Raw genomic sequence first — 19,489 nt, 5'->3', positions numbered from 1 at the left:
TGTTTCCAGCCAGAAACAAATCAGACTACCATTGAGAGGCACCAGAACTGACTGTGGGGTAGATCACAGAACAGCTTGTTTGCGCCAAAAGAATACAAAGTTATGTGCACTGAATTCATCAATTTATTTGAGCCATGAGAGGTTATATGAAGTGCTGAAATCTCTTTTCCAAATTCCAAAAAGTATAGGATGGCATAAAAAAACAACAAGAACTTAAAGCTTTAATTACTTTTTCCCCCCTCAAGGCCAGTATGCTAATTAACTAATCTACTTATTTAGAATATTGATATAAACAGTTTAATTACACTGACAGCCTCTATTAACTATCTAGACGAATGATCTGCTACAATTTGTTTCAAACCTTGGTGATTAATAAATAGAAACTACAGCATGCAGGCCTCCACCCGCATGAAAAACTGAATTTTTCAGAAGAATTGCTGTGAATGACAAGGGCAGGTTCAAGCCTTAGTGTGCTCCTGTTGCATCTAAGTGAATGAAGGGAAAGCAAGTTATTTTCTCCAAATTGATGTTATTCATGCAGCTTGGCACCAAAACATGCCTGTGGCAGTATTTATATGACAAGTAAACCAGGACAGATAACCAGGAAAGGAAAAAAAAGTGTGTCAAGTGTCCAAAATGCAAAAACGGTGAAATACACTGAAGTGAATAGATGATTAATAGGAGATATGTAAAAAAAGGTGTTTAGAGCAGGGTGGCTTTGATTTAAATCAAATTGATTTTTTTTTTCTTTTTGATATACTGTGGCTATATGACATACATGATTTGACTGAAACGCTATCATTGACAGATAACTCTGAAACTATAGAAAATGATGCTGCTCTTGAAGGTGGATAGTCTTCAGAATCCTGTACGTTGAGGATGGATTCTCCTAAACAAAATAAGTCAATTCAGTTATTTAATTATTATTACCATACTGCTCATTTAGTATTACTCATTGCATTCACTGACACTCAGTATCGCTTTAAAGGTGAAATTGTAAAAGGAAGATCTGCCTATTTCAGCTATTTATTTTTTTTATCACAATTGCATCTAAAAGTGTAGGACCATAGAGTAACAACTATATTTTTTCCTCAAACATGAGAATTCAAGAATAGTCCAGAAGGAAGACAGGCAGTCATTAAGAAAGAAGTATGAAATAAAAAAGTTTACCAACCTGACGATCCCCTGCATGTTCAGACATGTTCCTTTCATCATTTTCAATGCAGCTTCCTCCTGAGAAGGAACACTTCTCATGATGTTATTTCATTGGGGCAACCAGGCTTTGCATTTCTTTGTTGCACTGTTTGCTTTTTGCGCGCATGCCTGTCTTACCCATAGGTAGAGCATCTTCATTAAAATATTCCCAAACTGGGTCTCTTTTACGGCCTGCTGCCATTATAGGTTTTCCCTTCTAGTGAGAGAATGGTATGGTAGATCTCAAATCAATGAAGGCTACACTCGGAAAGACCTCAAGGCTTCTGGAATATGCTGCTCAAACAGTTTCACTTTTGTTTCTACTGCATGTCCCTCCCTTTTCACATTTATCTCCAGACTTCTTCTCCTTGTCCAGATCTATTCCACCCCCAACAATCTTCTATTCACTGAACTTTTTGAAACTTTGCACTTTTAGAGAGAGGTAAGGGATTGACACTGTGTACAAAAATTTGCAGAGGGACAATAGGGTTGAGGTCTATTATTTCTCACCTCTATATATTATTTATTTAAAAACATTTTTGCTGTTAACAAGCATGTTATCTCTGGAAACAAAAATCCACAATTTGAGAACTGCAAAACTAAGCATCTCTGATGGTATCTTCTAGACTGAGCACTGAGTCCCATTGGGTAAATAGAAAGATTAACCTAAATAATCTATAGAGAAGCCTCTGGAACCCCATAAGATTGGGTCCCTAATCCATGAACTATTGGAACTCATTTACAAAACTTTTCTTAAACATTACATGAATATATTGTCCCATACTATAGAATTAGAATTTATAAGCTCTATTCCATGATGAGATATCTTTGATCTATATCTATCTTTAGATAGATTTTTTTCCCTCAAAAAGCATTTTATCAAAAAAATCTGATTTTTAAATTAAAAAAAAATTGATTTTTATCCACCCTGGTTTAGAGTAGCAAGTAGATATGCATACCTATACATTTAGGGCTAGATCTTCAGCTGCTGTGAATTGGTGCATCTCTTCCACTGATTTTAATGGAGCTATGCCAATTTACACCAGCTGATGTAATTTCTACTTTTAAAGTTCAGGTTTACTAACTAATTCTCAACTTCATCCCAACACTGAAGTACACATACGTATGTGTATATGTAGATAACTTTAAACGAACATACATGCAGGCACACACATGTGCATGTAACAAGGATGTACAGTGAGAATATGCAATATTCAAGTGTGACAATTATCAATCACAGATGAATAAGAAATTAAATGCCTCTAGCATTCTTCTGTGAAATGTGTTAGCACAGAGATCTGCAGCTATCCCAGCAGTTTTTCTCCAAACACTTTTCTGCACTCACATTTGGAGATCCCCAGCACTACTCTTTGTAACAGAGTCAAGAGGCTATAAATTCACATACAGAAAACACAGGTCCTATTTATGTGCCACCTATTTATCTTTTTTTTTTTTTTTGTAAGGAGACATCTACCACATTCTGTCATTATACGGACAGGACAGTAAATAGAACTCTGCAGATTTATACTAGTTTATCTGCTCTGGCACTCTGTCATAGCCTCCTGCACTAAACAATTTTGTTTGTAAAGAAACTGAACAGTGACAAACAAGACATACAAGAAATGAAACAGCTTATTCAATCTGCTGTACTCCTTTTCCATAATCCACTGCTGCTTCTCCCCACGCTCCTTAGCAGCCTTCCTAGCCATAATCTACCTCAATGGTCCCCAACCTTTCTGTGGGAACAGCACATTCCTATTCCTATTCCCAAAAGACTGTGGCGGGAGCCAAACACCCTGCCGCCGAAATGCCGCCGAGAAACAGCAGCAGAAAGAAGCCTCGCTGCCGAAATGCCACCGAGAAACGGCAACGCTTCTCAGTGGCATTTCAGCGGGTGGTTCTCCAGCGGCCGCACTCTGAGGCAGCATTTCAGCGGTGCGGTGTCCTGCGGGTGCACACAACTGCTCCGGTCATTGCGCCCACGGGCACCACATTGGGGACCCCGATCTACCTAATTTGGGGCCATATTCTGCTCTCAGTTACAGTGGTGTAAAATCAACTGAAGTCCACTTAGGTACCTAGGTCAGTGGTTCTCAACCATGGGGTACATGTACCCCTGGGGGTATTCAGAGATTTTTCAGGGTGTACATCAACTGATCTAGGTATTTGCCGAGTTTTACAGCAGGCTATATAAAAAGCACTAGTGAAGTCAGTACAAACTAAAATTTCATAGACAATTATTTGTTTTGTTTATACTGCTCTGTGTACTATACACTGAAATGTAAGTACAATATTTATATTCCAATTGATTTATTTTATAATTATATGGTAAAATGAGAAAGTAAGCAATTTTTCAGTAATTGTGTGCTGTGACACTTTTGTATGCTTATATCTGATTTTGTAAGTTTTTAAGTGAGGTGAAACTTGGGGGTGGACAAGACAAATCAGACTTTTGAAAGGGGCACAGCAGACTGATAAGGTTGAGAGACACTGACCTAGGTGATATGTAGGATAAAAATAGATTATACTGCTGAAACTGGAAGATTTTTACTCTAAGATCCCAATTCCACTATTGGAGCTACAGTGGCAGACCTTTGCATAGAGCACCTTTGTCTTCAAAGTAGAAGTTTGCCTGTATAGATCCAATTGCAGGACTGGGACCTTAAATAGTAAACTTTTCTGGCAGAGACCTCTATATGGGGCTGATGCTTTAGTTCTTACAGAAGCCATTTGTGTTCTACCCGAGTAAGAGCTATGTATACAGTACTATGTGCAGCAATGGAATCACAAAACTAAATAAATCACTGTAAATAATTGTGTCCCATTATTTTCTGGTCTTGAGAGAAGAATTCTTTTTTTCAGAACACGTTAATTCTCTGAATTGTCTGCTGTAATTTTAAACGACATTTTAATAGTAATAAGTTACGTGCTGGTGGATATTACATTGTAGATGTAACCTTAGTGTGCAAAGAGCACAGCCAGAGACAGCAAGCCTCTGAGCCTGGGTAGACAGACTCAGGCTTATGCTTAAGAGCTATAAATAGCTGTGTAGATACTCCAGCTCGGGCTCTGAGGGCTAGGGAGGAGAGGCTTCAGAACTCGAGTTCCAGCCCAAGCCACAACTTAAAAGAGCTGTCTACGCGGCTATTTTTAGTGAGACAGCACAAGCCTTGTCAGCATGAGTGTGTTGACCCAGACTCAGAGGCTTGCTGCCGCAGGCTGCCATTGGCTGTGTAGACTTTCCCTAGTTGTTTACTCATTTGCCTTCAGGCACATACCTCACAAAACATCTCATTAGTTGAGCTATGTATGTGCTGTTTTGGTTCATTGGCATAATTGGTACCCGCTAATTTTTTTCCATGGGTGCTCCAGTCCTGAAGGACCCACGGGGTTGGGACCTATGATTCTCAAAGAGATGTGCATGTTAGTTTTGTTACAGTCAGTGCAAATTATGGGACAAAATTACCCTCTATTAATCTTATTAGATTATCCTAGCTTCTAGGGCCAGAAGGTACCACTGTGCTAATCTAGTATGACTTCCTCTATAACACAGGCCATAGAACTTCCCTGAATTTATTCCTGTTTGAGCTATAGCTTTTAGAAAAACTTCCAATCTTGATTTTAAAACTGCCAGTGATGGAGAATCCACCACAACCATTGGTAAACTGGTAAATTAGTAAACTGTTCCAATGGTTAATTACCATTACTTAAAAATTTAATCTAATTTTCAGTCTGAATTTATTGTGCTTCAAACTTTCAGCCATTGGCTCATGTTATACCTTTGTCTGCTAGACTGAAGAGCCCATAGTCAAATATTTCTTTCCCAAGTAGGTATTTCCAGCCTAATCAAATCACCCATTTACCTTCTCTTTGTTAACCTAAAAATAGATTGAGCTCTTTGTTCCTATCAAGATAAGGCATGTTTTCTAGTCCTTTAGTCATTCTCATGTTTCAGAGTAGCAGCCGTGTTAGTCTGTATTCGCAAACAGAAAAGGAGTACTTGACTCCTGCATCCGATGAAGTGAGCTGTAGCTCACGAAAGCTTATGCTCTAATAAATTTGTTAGTCTCTAAGGTGCCACAAGTACTCCTTTTCTTTTAGTCATTCTCATGACTCTTCTCTGAAACTTCTCCAATTTATCAACATCCTTCTTGAATTATGGACACCAAAACTGGACACACTATGCCAGCAGCAGTTGCACCAGTGCCAAATATAAAGGTAAAATAAGTTCTCTATTCCTACCCAAGATTCCTCTGTTTATGCATCCAAGGATTGCATTAGCCTTTTAGGCCACAGCATCGTACTGGGAGCTCATGTTCAGTGGATTATCCACCATGACCCTCAAAGCTTTTTCGGAGTCACTGCTTCTCAGGATAGAGTTCCCCATCATGCAAGTATGGCCCTTGTACTTTGTTCCTAGATGTGTATATTTATCCTTACTAAAACACACATTGTTTGCTTGCACACAGCTTAAAGAGTGATCCAGATTGCTCTGTATCCATGATCTGTGCCCTTTATTATTTACCACTTCTCCAATTTGTGTCATCTGAAAACTTTAGCATGATGCTTTTGTTTTATGTCATTGATAAAAATATTAAATAGCATAGGAATAAGAACTGATCCCTCCAGGACCTCACTAGAAACATACCTGCTCAATGATGATTCTTCATTTACAGTTACACTTTGAGATCTATCAGTTAGCCAGGTTTGAAGCCATATAGTGTGCCATGTTAATTTCATATTCTAATTTTTTAAATCAAAATATCATGCGGTACCACATCAAATTCCTTACAGAAATTTAAGTGTATTACATCAACACTATTACCTTCATCAACCAACCCTGTAATGTCATCAAAAAAAGGTATCTGCCATAAACCCATGTTGATTGGCATTAATTATATTACCTTCCTTTAATTCTTTATTAAATTATCAGCTGCTCCATTATCTTGCCTGGGATCAATATCAGACTGGCAGGCTTACAATTATCTGGATCATCCCTATTTGCCCTTTTGCAATATTGGCACAACATTAGTTTTCTTCCAGTCTTCTGGAACTTCCCCAGTGTTCCAAGACCTATTGAAAAGCTACATTAATGGTTCAACGAGGCCTTCAGCCAGTTCTTTTAAGACTCTTGAATGCAAGTTTTCTGGACCTGCTGATTTAAAAATGTCTAACTTTAGTAGCTGATGTTTAACATACTACTGAGATACTAATGGAAAGGAAAGAGTTATCACAAGCATATAGTATGACTGTATCATGGGGTTTTTTTTCCCAAAAAAACCTTAAATACTTCATTGAACACATCTGCCTTTCTGCATTATTATTGATAATTCTACCATATCCATCTAACAATAGACCATTACTAGTGTTCCTAATATACTTAAACTCCTAATTGTCCTCTACTCTGAAACTTCTGTTTTACTATTACTGTACTATTACATTACTATTGACTTCCTCTTTGTTATATATTCATGTTTTATAGTTACCTTCACCTTCCCCTCTACACCAGACCAGTATTTTAACCAATACAGCCTTCTTCCTCAATTGTGGCTTTTGCGCCTTCTTGTAAAAGTGTTCTTAAACAATTCCCAATTATTCACATTTTTCTAACCTCTTCCTCCCAGCTGATTTGTTTCAATTTTTTTCATCTTTATGAAATGGCCCTTTTAAAGCACCAATTATATATATATCAGTGATCTTGGCTTTATTCTGTTTACACATTATAAATGTGATCAAGTCATGATAATCTGAACCTAAGCTATAATCAATTTTAAATTCTGGGATCAGTTCCTCTTTAATCAGTCAAAATGTGGTCTAAGAGTCCCCCATGTTGGGTGCAATACTTAATGAATTAGGCAACTCATCTATAATATTTAGAAATTCCAGGGATGTTCTAGTACTGGCAGCATGAGACTTCTAAAATGTGTGACTCAAATTGAAGTCCCCACAGCTTTTTCCCCTACATATAGATAGTTATAGATAGGTGCGTAAGGATCTAGTCATCCTGTTCCATAGAGTGATCTGGTGTCTGTAGAAAAACACCAATACCCCATCATGTGCTTTACCTGCAAGGACACTGATTCATAAGCATTCAAAATTATTTTCTTCTGAGTTGTCAGTGACTCACAAACAGGAATGCAATTTTTGACAGAATGCAACTCCCCGCTGTTGCTCACTCAGTCCTTCCTAATTAGGTTATAATCATTGAGGTTAGCATTCCAATCATGCAAAATCATCCCATCAGGTTTCAGTAATGCCCAACTAGATCGAATTTATGCTCATAAATGAGTAATTCCAATTCATCCTGTTTGTTATCCAGGCTCCTAGCATTGGTGTATAGGCCATTAAAGAATTCTTCTCTTCACGTCCTGTGGTTCCTTGATTAATTGTGTTCTTAACATTTCAATTTTGGGCTAAATGAGTGCTCACATCTTCCCTTATTTTACCCTCCCCTTTTGTTATTAATTTAACACCCTCCTAACTAGCCTAGCCAGCCCGGCCCTGAGGATATTTGTTACCCTTCTACTGAGCTGGAGACAATCCAAATTACACAGCCCCGTCTTCCCACAGAAGGTGGATCAATGTTCCACAACACCAAAACCCTACACCACTTACATACCCAGTGCTGAAGAGATGCATCTACATGCAGTTCAAAAGCACCTACTGTGCAGGCCACACACATCCTTATGTTAAATATCAATTATTTTTAACTATCCATGACTACTAGCCAAGTACACAATTAGTTTATTTAATTAAGCATCTTAAATCGAATGCTAGCATAGTGAATTGAATACTATAGGCAATTTTCTTCCTCAGTTATCCCTGTAGAATCCCAGTGAAGTACATAAATAAATGTCAGACTATATTCCCTTCATTTATGTCTGTGCAATATGGCTCTGTATGGAGTTCTAGAAAAAAAAAGTTACCTACCTTTTGTAACTGTTCTTCGAGATGCATTGCTCATGTCCATTCCATTGTAGGTGTGCATCCCCCCATGTGTGGTTGTCGGATACTTTTGCCTTAGTGATATCTGTAGCTTATGCTGGCTGGCTGTGGCACCCTCAAGTGCTGCGCTCATGGTATATCAGGCACCACTGGCCCTGCACCGTCTCAGTTCCTTCTTGTTGACAACTCTGATAGAGGGGCAGGAGGGCGGGTAATGGAATAGACATGAGCAACACATTTTGAAGAGTAACAGTTCTGAAAGGTAGGTAACCATTGTTTCTTTGAGTGCTTGCTCAATGTCAATTTCAATTTCATTCTAGGTGACTCACAAGCAGAATCCATGGAGGTGGACTTGGAGTTCACAGTCTTGCAGATTAGAGTACTGCTCTGCTGAAACCAGTGTCATCTTTAGCTTGCTGGGTCAGCACACAGTGCGAAGTAAATGTGTAGATGGACAACAGGTCGTGGCATGGCAAATTTCTTGGACTGGCACCTGAGCAAGGAAGGTCGCTGATGTCGCCTGCCCCCTAGTTGAGTGAGCCATCTCAGTCACTGGCGGGGGCACCCTCTCCAGCTCATAGCAGTAGTGGATACAGGCAGAGATCCAGGATGAGATTCTCTGGGTGGACACTAGGCAACCCTTCATCCTGTTCGCGACAGCAACATACAATTGTGTAGACATACAGAACAGATTTGTTCTATCTATGTAGAAAGCCAGTGCCCTCCCGACATCCAGGGTATGCAGCCTGCATTCCTCATCCATCGTACGAGGCTTTGGACAAAGGACTGGGAGGCATATGTCTTGACGAGTATGGAACTGGGAGACTACCTTGGGCAGAAAAGCAGGATGCGCACGCAGCTGGGCCTTGTCCTTATAGAAGATCATATTAGCCGGTTCCAACGTGAGCGGCCTGATCTCAGATACCCTACAGGCCAAAGTTATGTCGACCAAAAAGGAGACCTTCCAGGAGAGAAGCAGGAGGGAGCAGGAAGCCAAGGGTTCAAGGGGGAGCCCCCATGAGCCTTGACAACACAAGATTCAGGTTCCAAGGAGGGACTGGGTCCCAGACATGTGGGTAAAGGTGCTCCAGACCTTTCAGGAACCGTGCCGTCATGGGATGGGTGAAGACTGACCTGCCTTGAAACGGAGGGCAAATGGCTGCCAGGTGTAGTATCTTGACCGAAGATAGCGACAGGCCCTGGAGCTTAAGGTGCAGCAAATAGTCCAGGATGTCTTGCAGCGGGGCCTCTTCCACATGAATGTGGTGATCTGAAGCCCAACACGAGAACCGTTTCCACTTTGCCACATAGGTGCCTCTGGTGGAGGGTTTCCTGCTGCCCAGTAGGATCTGCGGAACACCACCCTTCTTCCCCACTTAGCCACGCAGTAGCCAGGCTGTCAAGTGCAGCGCCACCAGGTTCGGATGCAGTAGACTGCTGTGACTCTGGGACACCAGATCTGGCCGAAGAGGCAGCTGCAGAGGGGTGGCTGCTGAAAGCCTCAGCAACATGCCAAATCAATGTTGATGAGACCACCTCGGGGCTGTGAAGATGACCGTTGCTTCACTGTTAGCAGGACCTTGTGGATTAACGGTATCGGTGGGAAGCGTACATCAGCGCTCCTGACCACAGGATCAGGAAGGTGTCCAACAGGGAGCCCCTGTCAATTCCCAGCAGAGAACAGAACATGTGGCACCTTCTGTTTGTGTGAGGCCTCGCTGGTGGGCTTGCCCTCGCAGGGAGCCTTAGCAGGTTCCATTGCCACAAGTGGTGCCTGCTGCGGCACTCTTAGCTCTCCAGGCGCCGGAGGCTCAGAGGGCATAGACTGCACTGTCAGCTTGGGCCCTTTATCACTCCCTAGAGTTAGTGGTGGGTCCTTTTGCAGGGGAGAAACTCCCCAGGGATGAGCCCTTTTGCGGGTCCAAAGTGGACGTGAGGCCTGAGCAGGGTCCTTTGCCCAGTGCCCCTTGGTTGGGCTTGTTCGGTGCTGTCATCTTCATCTTCTTCTTCTTCTTCAGCACCAGGGATCGGTTCTGGGAAGAGCCCAGTGCTGGGGGTGTGCTACAGACAGAAGTCGATGGACTGGGTGCTGGTTCGGGCCGTGCTGCCTCCAAAACTGGGTATAAGGCAGCCTGCATCAGGAGGGCCCTGAAGCGTATGTCGCGCTCTCTTTGTGTCCGAGGACAAAAGTTCTGGCAGATGTGACAGCACTCCTTTACGTGGGTTTCCCCGAGGCACCGAAGACAACTCTTGTGCAGGTCACTAACAGGCATAGGCCTGTTACACAAAGCAGGGCTTGAAACCTGGAGACCAGAGCATGCCCCGCCTGGAGCAAAGTCCTCCCCGGGACACTAACTAAACACTTAACAGGAACTTTAACCAACCAACCAACCAACCAACGATTCAACTATTACCAGCTAGAAGCACAAAAGTCTACGATAAAAGAGAAACCACTGACCGCTTGCAAAGCAAGAGACAGAGATGCTCCGACTGACCACCATGGGTGATGAGAAGGAACTCGGAGGGGTGATGAGCACAGTACTCCAGAGGGCACCACAGCCTGCCGCTAAGGCAAAAGTCTCCGATGACCATGCATGTGAATGCTCACACCTACAATAGAACTGACTTGAACAAGCACTCGAACAAGAACCAACAGTACTACAGAGAAAGCAATCAGCATCACTTGTTAGTGTACCCTATGTGGCTATGGAATTCTGATTATTACTGAAGATATTTTCATTGAAAGAATATGCGTGTAGTAATGTGCAATCAGGGCTTTATCTTGCAAGGTGCAGAGTACCATAAAAGTCTTATTGAAATCTACCTGTTTCTTCCCCCAGCATACATTCTATGCCAAGTGCTGCGCCACCTACACCTGCTCTGACCCTTGGGGTGGAATCACCAGATGCCTAGTTAAAGCAGCTTTAGGGATGCTTTGAGCGGCTTCAGTCTTATTTGGAGGTCAGGATCTGGATCTGCAGCTCTGCCTTTGAAGAGGGGCAAAACCAAGAGGTTCTATAAAGACTTATGCACCCACCTCTTATGGAAAAATCATCTCCACGCACTAAGGAGCAGCATCTCCATCTGCAAAGCCTAAGAGGTCTGGATAATTCCACAACCAGAGGGCCAAGCCTATGATGGACATGGAGAGCCCTTAGTTGGTAAAGTTATCAGACTGAATAGAATCCAGCTTGATCACTTATAGCTGTATTGGTTCTGCCATTTCAACAAGTCAAAAATAGATTCAAGAGATGACTCAGACACACAGAGGCCAAATCCAAAATCCACTCCCCCAGGCAGCAGAAATCAGTGCAGTGCTGCTGTTCAAGGAGGGCAGGGATGGATGATGTGACAGGATGCAGCAGGTCATTTTCCATGAAAGCTCCCTGCCTGGCTACGCACCGGGGCACGTGAGAACAGGACACAGGCAGTAGGGATGCTGTCAGAGGATTTGCTATGCACATGGGGAGCTGGTTGAGCACATCGCCAATGGATACGCCAAGTTGCTACATGGACTTGCCCCCCTGTATATCTGGCCAATACCGGACTCACCTACTCGGGCCAAACACTGAGATGTTGATTTATACCAGAAAGCAGATCTAATCAGATAGGAGGTGGTGTTTTTACATAGAAAAGTGAATAACTATTATTTAAATAATTAGACTATAATTAGAGATATTTTAAAGGAAGATTTTCAGCAGCTAACTTACCCTGTAGTTTTTCTACACACATCTGTTAAGTTTCCCACTTTCACTTGATTTAAACAAAATATATTTACATTTTGCCACAATAAACTGGCAAATATCTTTTAAGTTGGAGTTTATCAAAATGCATCACATTGTATCAGGAGACTATAGAATGAAAACTGGATAACGAATGATAGCATTCAATAGTACAAAGCAAAAATGTCAGCAAAAATGGTATTCTTTCCACGTCCCAAGTAGTATGTAGTTCAACATCTTTGTAATTTCAAAGTCTCTGCTCTGCTGCATTGGTAAACCAGGAATGTGTATATAAACTATGGTTCCCAATATACTACAGTAGGGAAAAAGGCCTTTTCTTCAAAGATGCAAAATTGAAACATGTAAAAAACCTGCAATATTTCAAGATAAACAAAGTCTCTAATTATAGTCAAGTTTTGGTGAACCATAAAAACCTGCAGGGCTGAGTGAACTGCTGAAGTCAAACCACATGGAAAAATTCCACTGCTAAAACACTTATGGGGCTTACTTTTGAATTTCTCATATGGGGCTGGTCATGATCTCAGTGATTTCAGAGAGAACAGACGAGAAGATCCTGGTCTCTGATAAGACTGGTTACCCAACTCAATGGAAATATTCCTGATGTAAAGTAACCGCCATTACCAAGATCAGCAGAGTTGGTCCTACCCCCCCTGCCTCCTGGCAGAGGGAACTTGTCAGGGATGTGATCAGAAAATGGTGCACTTCAGGGATCCTGCCTGCAGTGTGGTCTCTTGTGGGGGATGTTGTAGCCAGGCATTTGCTCTGAGTTACACCTGGAATTGAACTGGCCCTGGTAGTCCCAAGAAATGAGGATGTGTAAAAGCAACCTTTGCTCTTCCTCTCCCACAGCTGCTCTGAGCAGAATCTGACACAGCTGAGGATCTAACTCAGGACTGGGCCCACACTGTATACAAGATCAAGTCTTTTATTTATTAAAAACTGCTATTGTATTGCTAATCGTATTTTAAAGAAAGCTAAAAAAGATGATCCAAAAAAATCCGTGCCCACCTACTCCTGCTCCTATTAATTCAATGGTCAGACTAAAACCTCTTGAGTCTATCAACTATATCTTATTGATCTAGTCCAGGGATAGGCAACCTATGGCATGCGTACCAAAGGCAGCACGCAAGCTGATTTTCAGTGGCACTCTCACTGCCTGGGTCCTGGCCACCAGTCCGGGGAGCTCTGCATTTTAATTTAATTTTAAATGAAGCTTCTTAAACATTTTAAAAACCTTATTTACCTTGCATACAACAATAGTTTAGTTACATTTTATAGACTTATAGACAGAGACCTTCTAAAAACATTAAAATGTTTTACTGGCACACGAAATCTTAAATTAGAATGAAAAAATGAAGACTTGGCACACCACTTCTGAAAGGTTGCCGACCCTTGATCTAGTTGATGGAAGGAAGTTTATAGTTAATATGACACCCCATTGGCTCCCATGATGTTGAGTGATAAAATATTCCGCTTGCTTTTGTCTTCGATATGTGCATGTTCATCACATTGCATGATAATGGACAAGGACAGTTTATTAGATATGACCACATTAGCACACAGTTTACAACATAACAGAGAAGCATCCCTATTCAGGAAAGCACTATGGTAGCCTGTTATGCGGGACTCGTAAGGTCACCCTCAAATCCCAGTACACCAGCACACATTCCTGCTCTCACATCATTGCCGTTACTCTAAATTACTCTCTTTCTCCACCCACCTTCATACCAGGGGTAGAAAGAGAGAAGCTCCAGTTATCAGACTTTAGGAAATGTCAACTCCTTTATTCTTCAGTCCACAGCTCACCACTTACTAGTGGGTGAGAGAGCAGGAAGAGTCTTGTGAGCCTAGTAATACTGCTGCATATAGCAGCCAATAGCTAGTGCAGAAGAAAGGTGCACCCCTCCACCCAGGAAAATCAGTGTCTAAGACTACTTGCAGGAGTAAGGGTTGCAGGATCAATGGCCTCCCTGGAACTACTGGCATGAATAAAGGATGCATTACTTCTGCAAACCTGTCTGGTCTTTTCTGGCCAGGAAGCAGAAGCCTTCTTATGTATTTCAAAAGGCAGCATAATGCACTGTCTCTCTGCAACCAGGTTGATTCAGATTTAATTTCTTTTAAGCCAACTCAGCTCTCTACAATGGCTCCTTTGTACTGTGCATAAAATGGATTTTTGAAGTGGCAATACATCAAGATATGGAATTTTTGCAAAGTCTATTGAAAATAGCTATTCTGAGTTTTAACTAAAGAGTTTACTTCCATCATTTTAGCTATTAGGATGTTTAACAAAGAAATAAAATGAACTAAAAAAAGCAACAAAATAGGGCACAGTGAAATATAGATTTTTTTTTTTTTTTAGCCATGCTATTAAACAGCCACCACAAAGGCATTAGGACCATATCTTCCTCCAACAAGCCTATACAAACACCAACATGATTTGTGAGTACAATCTGCATTTGGGCATGTAAACTGACACTTTTGCACACAACGCAGGTAATGGCACAAAAGCAATCATTTGCATGTGCAAATACATGTCTACTGGGTCAAATGTGAGTTTCTGTAGTCCCAACAGCTGCTCTTGCAAATTTAGCGAATATACTTTCTGTACACCACTGGATTTTTTGTTATTATTTGTATTACAATAGTGCCTAAAAGACCTAGTCATCGACCAGAACCCTGCTGTGGTAGGTGGTGTACAAATACAGAACAAAAAGATAGTCCCTGCCCTCAAAACCTTACAGTCTAAATAAAAGGAAACAATACAACAATATTGGTTTACAGTTGGCAGTGATCTCTGCACAAGGGTAGCCTATCTACTGTCAAGTTTTTGGTAGGCATGACAAAGAAGAGTTTTGAGGAGGGATTTGAAGAAGGAGAACACCACAGTTCTGCAGATGTTTACTGGGAGTGCCTCCCAAGTGTGAGGGGCAGGATGGAAGTAACATATGAAACAGCTTGTTTGAAAATGTAACAATTTGGCATTGGAAGCTAATATCCTGGGCTATCAGAGGCTTGTGTCAACAGCTGGATTGCTAATTGACTGTGAAGGGCCTTGAAACTGAAGACAAACAGCTTGTCTTCAGTGTGATAAAGAAGGAGGAGCCAGTGGAGGGATTCAAAGAGAGGGGTCAAGTATCAGAGGGGTAGCCGTGTTAGTCTGGATCTGTAAAAGTGGCAAAGAATCCTGTGGCACCTTATAGACTAACAGATGTATTGGAGCATAAGCTTTCGTGGGTGACTACCCACTTGGTTGGATGCATGTAGTGGAAATTTCCAGAGGCAGGTATAAATATGCAAGCAAGAATCAGGCTAGGGATAACAAGGTTAGTTCAGTCAGGGAGGATGAAGCCCTCTTCTAGCAGTTGAGATGTGAACACCAAACGAGGAGAAACTGCTTTTGTAGTTGGCCGGTCATTCACAGTCTTTATTTAATCTTGAGCTGATGGTGTCAAATTTGCAAATGAACTGAAGCTCATTTCTATTTGAAGTCTGGTCATGAAGTTTTTTTTGCTGCAGCATGGCTACCTTTAAATCTACTATTGTGTGTCCAGGGAGATTGAAGTGTTCTCCTACAGGTTTTTGTATATTGCCATTCCTAATATCTGATATGTGTCCATTTATCCTTTTACGTAGGGACTGTCCAGTGTGGCCGATGTACATAGCAGAGGGGCATTGCTGGCACATAATGGCGTATATTACATTGGTGGACGTGCAGGTGAATGAACCGGTGATGCTGTGACTGATCGGGTTAGGTCTTGTGATGGTGTCGCTGGTATAGATATGTGGGCAGAGTTGGCATCGAGGTTTGTTGCATGGATTGGTTCCTGAATTAGAGTTACTATGGTGCGGTGTGTAGTTGCTGGTGCGAATATGCTTTAGGTTGGTGCGAATATGCTTTAGGTTGGCGGGTTGTCTGTGGGCGAGGACTGGCTTGCCTCCCAAGGCCTGTGAAAGTGAGGGATCGTTGTTCAGGTAGATCACTGATGATGCATTGGAGAGGTTTTAGCTAAGGTCTCTATGTGATGGCCAGTGGAGTTCTGTTGGTTTCTTTCTTGGGCTTGTCTTGCAGCAGGAGGCTTCTGGGTATACGTCTGGCTCTGTTAATCTGTTTCCTTATTTCCTCGTGTGGGTATTGTAGTTTTGAGAATGCTTGGTGAAGATCTTGTAGGTGTTAGTCTTTGAGGGGTTGAAGCAAATGCAGTTGTATCTCAGCGCTTGGCTGTAGACAATGGACCGTGTGGTGTGTCTGGGATGGAAGCTGGAGGCATGAAGGTAGGCATAGCGGTTGGTGGATTTTCGGTATGGGGTGGTGTTAATCTGACCGTCACTTATTTGCACCATGGTGTCTAGGAAGTGGTGACACCCCTAAGAGAGGGGTGACATGGTCAAATTACAGGCTAGGAAAATGATTTTTGCTGCAGCAATTTGAATGGATACGAGTAGGTCAAGACTGAATTTTCATGGCCAGAGAGAAGAATGTTGCAGTAATCAAGACTCAAGATAATGAGAGCTTAGACAAGAGTTCTAGCTGTCTGGATGGATAAGAAAGGCTTAGAGATGCAGAAAGAATTGGCAAGATTTAGACATAGCCTGCATGTAAGAATCTGGAGAGAGGTTTGTGTCGAAGATGACACCCAGGTTATGGGCGTGACAGACAGGCAGGATGATTGTATTGTCTACAGTGACTGAGAAAGGAGATAGTATGTAGAGGGCTTGAGGGGGAAATCTGACCCTTTGGTGTTAAATGAACATTATCTTTAGGTCAAATACTTTAAGGCTAGATCCTGAGCAGTGCTGAGTCCTGGCAACAGTTGTAGTTGCTCAGAATCAAGCTCTTACCTTTTGTTTTTTTGACAAAATGATCATTTAATATTTTATTATGGTAGTATTCAGAGGCCCTAAATTAGGACTGAAGTTTCATTGTGCCAGGCACTGTACAAACAATCCTGCCCCGCCCGTTCTTCTGAATATCACGAAGATCTGTGAGGATTCTTTAAAAATGTTGCTCCCATTGCAGACAACTTGCTGAAGTCTTCCTAAACAATGAAACGGGGACACTAAACTTATTGCAACTGACATTTAGTTTAGCTTCCAACATTATTTATGGCAGCCAGCATGGAAGATAAAGGGAAAAAACAATGGTTATTAAGATTAAAAATTTTCAAGCAAATAAATAATGAGGGATAAATGTACAGATCCTCCAGGCATTCACCTTACAGAAATGAATGTCTAGATTTCAGTGCAGACTTATTAGATTTCTTTTTTGGACAATAACATGGAATTATTCAAAGCCTGGCTCACTTACCCAGGAGCACAGGGCTGTTGGAGGAAGTTGAGAGAGAACACGATATTATTTATTAATACCACTTTAACGTAGGCTGCCTCGTTCAGCAAGGCAAACTTGGCTTGAAAAAACAATTCCTCCTCCTGTGGGAGGCATCTCTTAAATTAAAATGATTCAGACAATATTCTGGCTGATCAAAAGGCTTTAGCCAATTTCCTTCTGACCATATTCATCTCTGCTCCCACAGTAAAGCAAAGGAGCACAGGCCTTCAGGCACATACACTGGGGTAACAATATTTTTAGATCTTTAATCTCCTGAATGGAAAGAGCTAAATTAAATATGGATTACCTTTCTTGACTAGAGATAAAACTGAACGGAAAGAGAAAAAAAACACTGAATAAGAGAGAGAAATCATTATGAATACAGACCACCCGCAAAACATACAGCTCTGTGTTGTAGTTATTACAGTATCAAGTTAACAGGAAAAGTAACACTTGACAATCCAAGAAAGTTTCTTGTGAAGGAAAAAAGAAGAGATGATGCTTTCCAGGGCAGCTACTTTGGCATTGTTTTATTCATTTCTTCTTATTTTAATTCAATTACTTATATACCTTGTAAAGTAACAGGCCCTAAATTGGATCTCACTTAAATCAAGGGTAACTCCACTGGAGTTATTCTAAGAGTGGTGTAAACAAGATCAGAATCATGCCCATAAGGTTGTCATTATACAGAACTGCCTCTGTGTATAGACCACATTATAAGATTACCTTTAATAAAAGGTTATTGCACTCTTCCTTCCAAATTCCATGGAATTCATTCTAATCATGCAAACGCTTTGTTTCCCAAGACCAGCCTTATAGAAAGAAACAGTATTGCTTTGATAAAGGACCTCTGAATACAGCTATTTCTACTTATAAATGAAAAGCTGCTCTTTCAATTATCTTGTCACTATTGTTATTACAGTCAATAAAGTACCTAGCGCGGTTCCTGTTGTCAGTTTAAACATTTTCATCCAAGCGTCAGCATAGGTTCTCTTTTTGTAAATCCAATTTGTGCTTGTTAGAAGACTGTACTTTTTTTTTTTTTTACAGACCTGCATATCAGGTGGATAGCAGTCCAGTAGCTAGTATTTCACTTGGAACTAATGGTTTAGGCATGTGTCATGACTGAGGAGGGTTAACTCTGAAAAAATGGGGACAAAATGAATGGTTAGGAGGGATTTCAATGCTAAATGTTCAAGTACCCAGTGACAAGTTGAGTATTGGATAGATGGTCACTGGATGTTGGGCAATACTGGGGTTCTGAGAGAGTTCCAGAAACAAGGGGCAAAAAGACAAGCATCATAAGGAATAACATGGGCATGTATAGCACTATGAGGTAACACTTTTAGCTTTAGTGAGAGTAGGTGAGCCTTGGTCCACTAGCCAGCTGGAATATCAACTAGGTTGCATAAATAGTCTCATCATTACCTCATGACCAATGTAGTTGATTAAGGCAGGATAAGAGATCAGCCCATGCTCTAAAACCCCCCCAGCCTAGGTTTTGCCATTCAATCTCAAAGACTTAAACAAGCCATACCTGGATGGCTAAGGCCTGATGCCCGTGGAACTGATTGAGGGAGAAACAGATTTCCTAGCCGAAGGCTCACAACATTCTCACTATTTACTCTCTTCAATAGATGGAAAAATGGCAGTCCCAGTACAAAGGCTCTAGTGATTACCCCGGGATCCAAGTCACCAGACTAGTCTCCTGGGAGTTGCTGCCTTTCATGACTATTTATAGGCCTCAACTCTTTTGAGTATATAGCAATAATGAAAAACTAAGCTAAAACTCTAGGAGAGAGATATGAAGGAAACCCCTACAAAACACACATTTTTCTAATCTGTTGTACATATTTAATCCTCTTTTACAGAAAGAAAAACAGCTTTAGCTACTGCCTCCAACAGCAGTAATAATAAGGTGCCTAGCTAGACAACCAGAGTGATGATAAAGAACTGCTTTTTTTCTAAAGCATAATCCTTTGATTTTCAGGACACTTCTATTTTGTGGTTTATCCTGCAAATGATTCCATTCCCACAATGGCCTGGCAGACATCAGTAATTCAGACCAGCTGGGTTAGTGGAAAAGATCTCAGTGGGCATGTCTACTAGCTAAAGTTTCCTACAGAACCACCCTCTTTTCAGTGACTGATACAGTTGCCAACCCTCCAGGATTGTCCTGGAGTCCCCAGGAATTAAAGATTAATCTTTTATTAAAGATTATGTCATGTGATGAAACCTCAAGGAATACGTCCACCCAAAATTGGCAACCCCAGTGACT

At 41.4% G+C, this 19,489-nt stretch overlaps 2 long non-coding RNA genes across 2 annotated transcripts in view; both read right to left on the bottom strand.

The window, feature by feature from the left end:
- The window catches only part of LOC122456305, a 119,650-nt gene that overhangs the window by 48,703 nt on the left and 51,458 nt on the right, over nt 1-19,489 (bottom strand). The window lies entirely within an intron of this gene.
- On the bottom strand, nt 761-19,368 carry LOC122456306. Its single transcript, XR_006275153.1, has 3 exons — nt 19,358-19,368; nt 12,460-12,463; nt 761-889 (listed from the first exon to the last, which is right to left on the bottom strand). It is a non-coding gene; the product is annotated as an uncharacterized LOC122456306 (long non-coding RNA).

This window comes from Dermochelys coriacea, chromosome 12 (genome assembly GCF_009764565.3).
Source record: "Dermochelys coriacea isolate rDerCor1 chromosome 12, rDerCor1.pri.v4, whole genome shotgun sequence".
In the NCBI taxonomy this organism is placed as follows: Eukaryota; Metazoa; Chordata; order Testudines; family Dermochelyidae; genus Dermochelys; species Dermochelys coriacea.
This window is presented reverse-complemented; position numbering and strand designations above follow the sequence as displayed.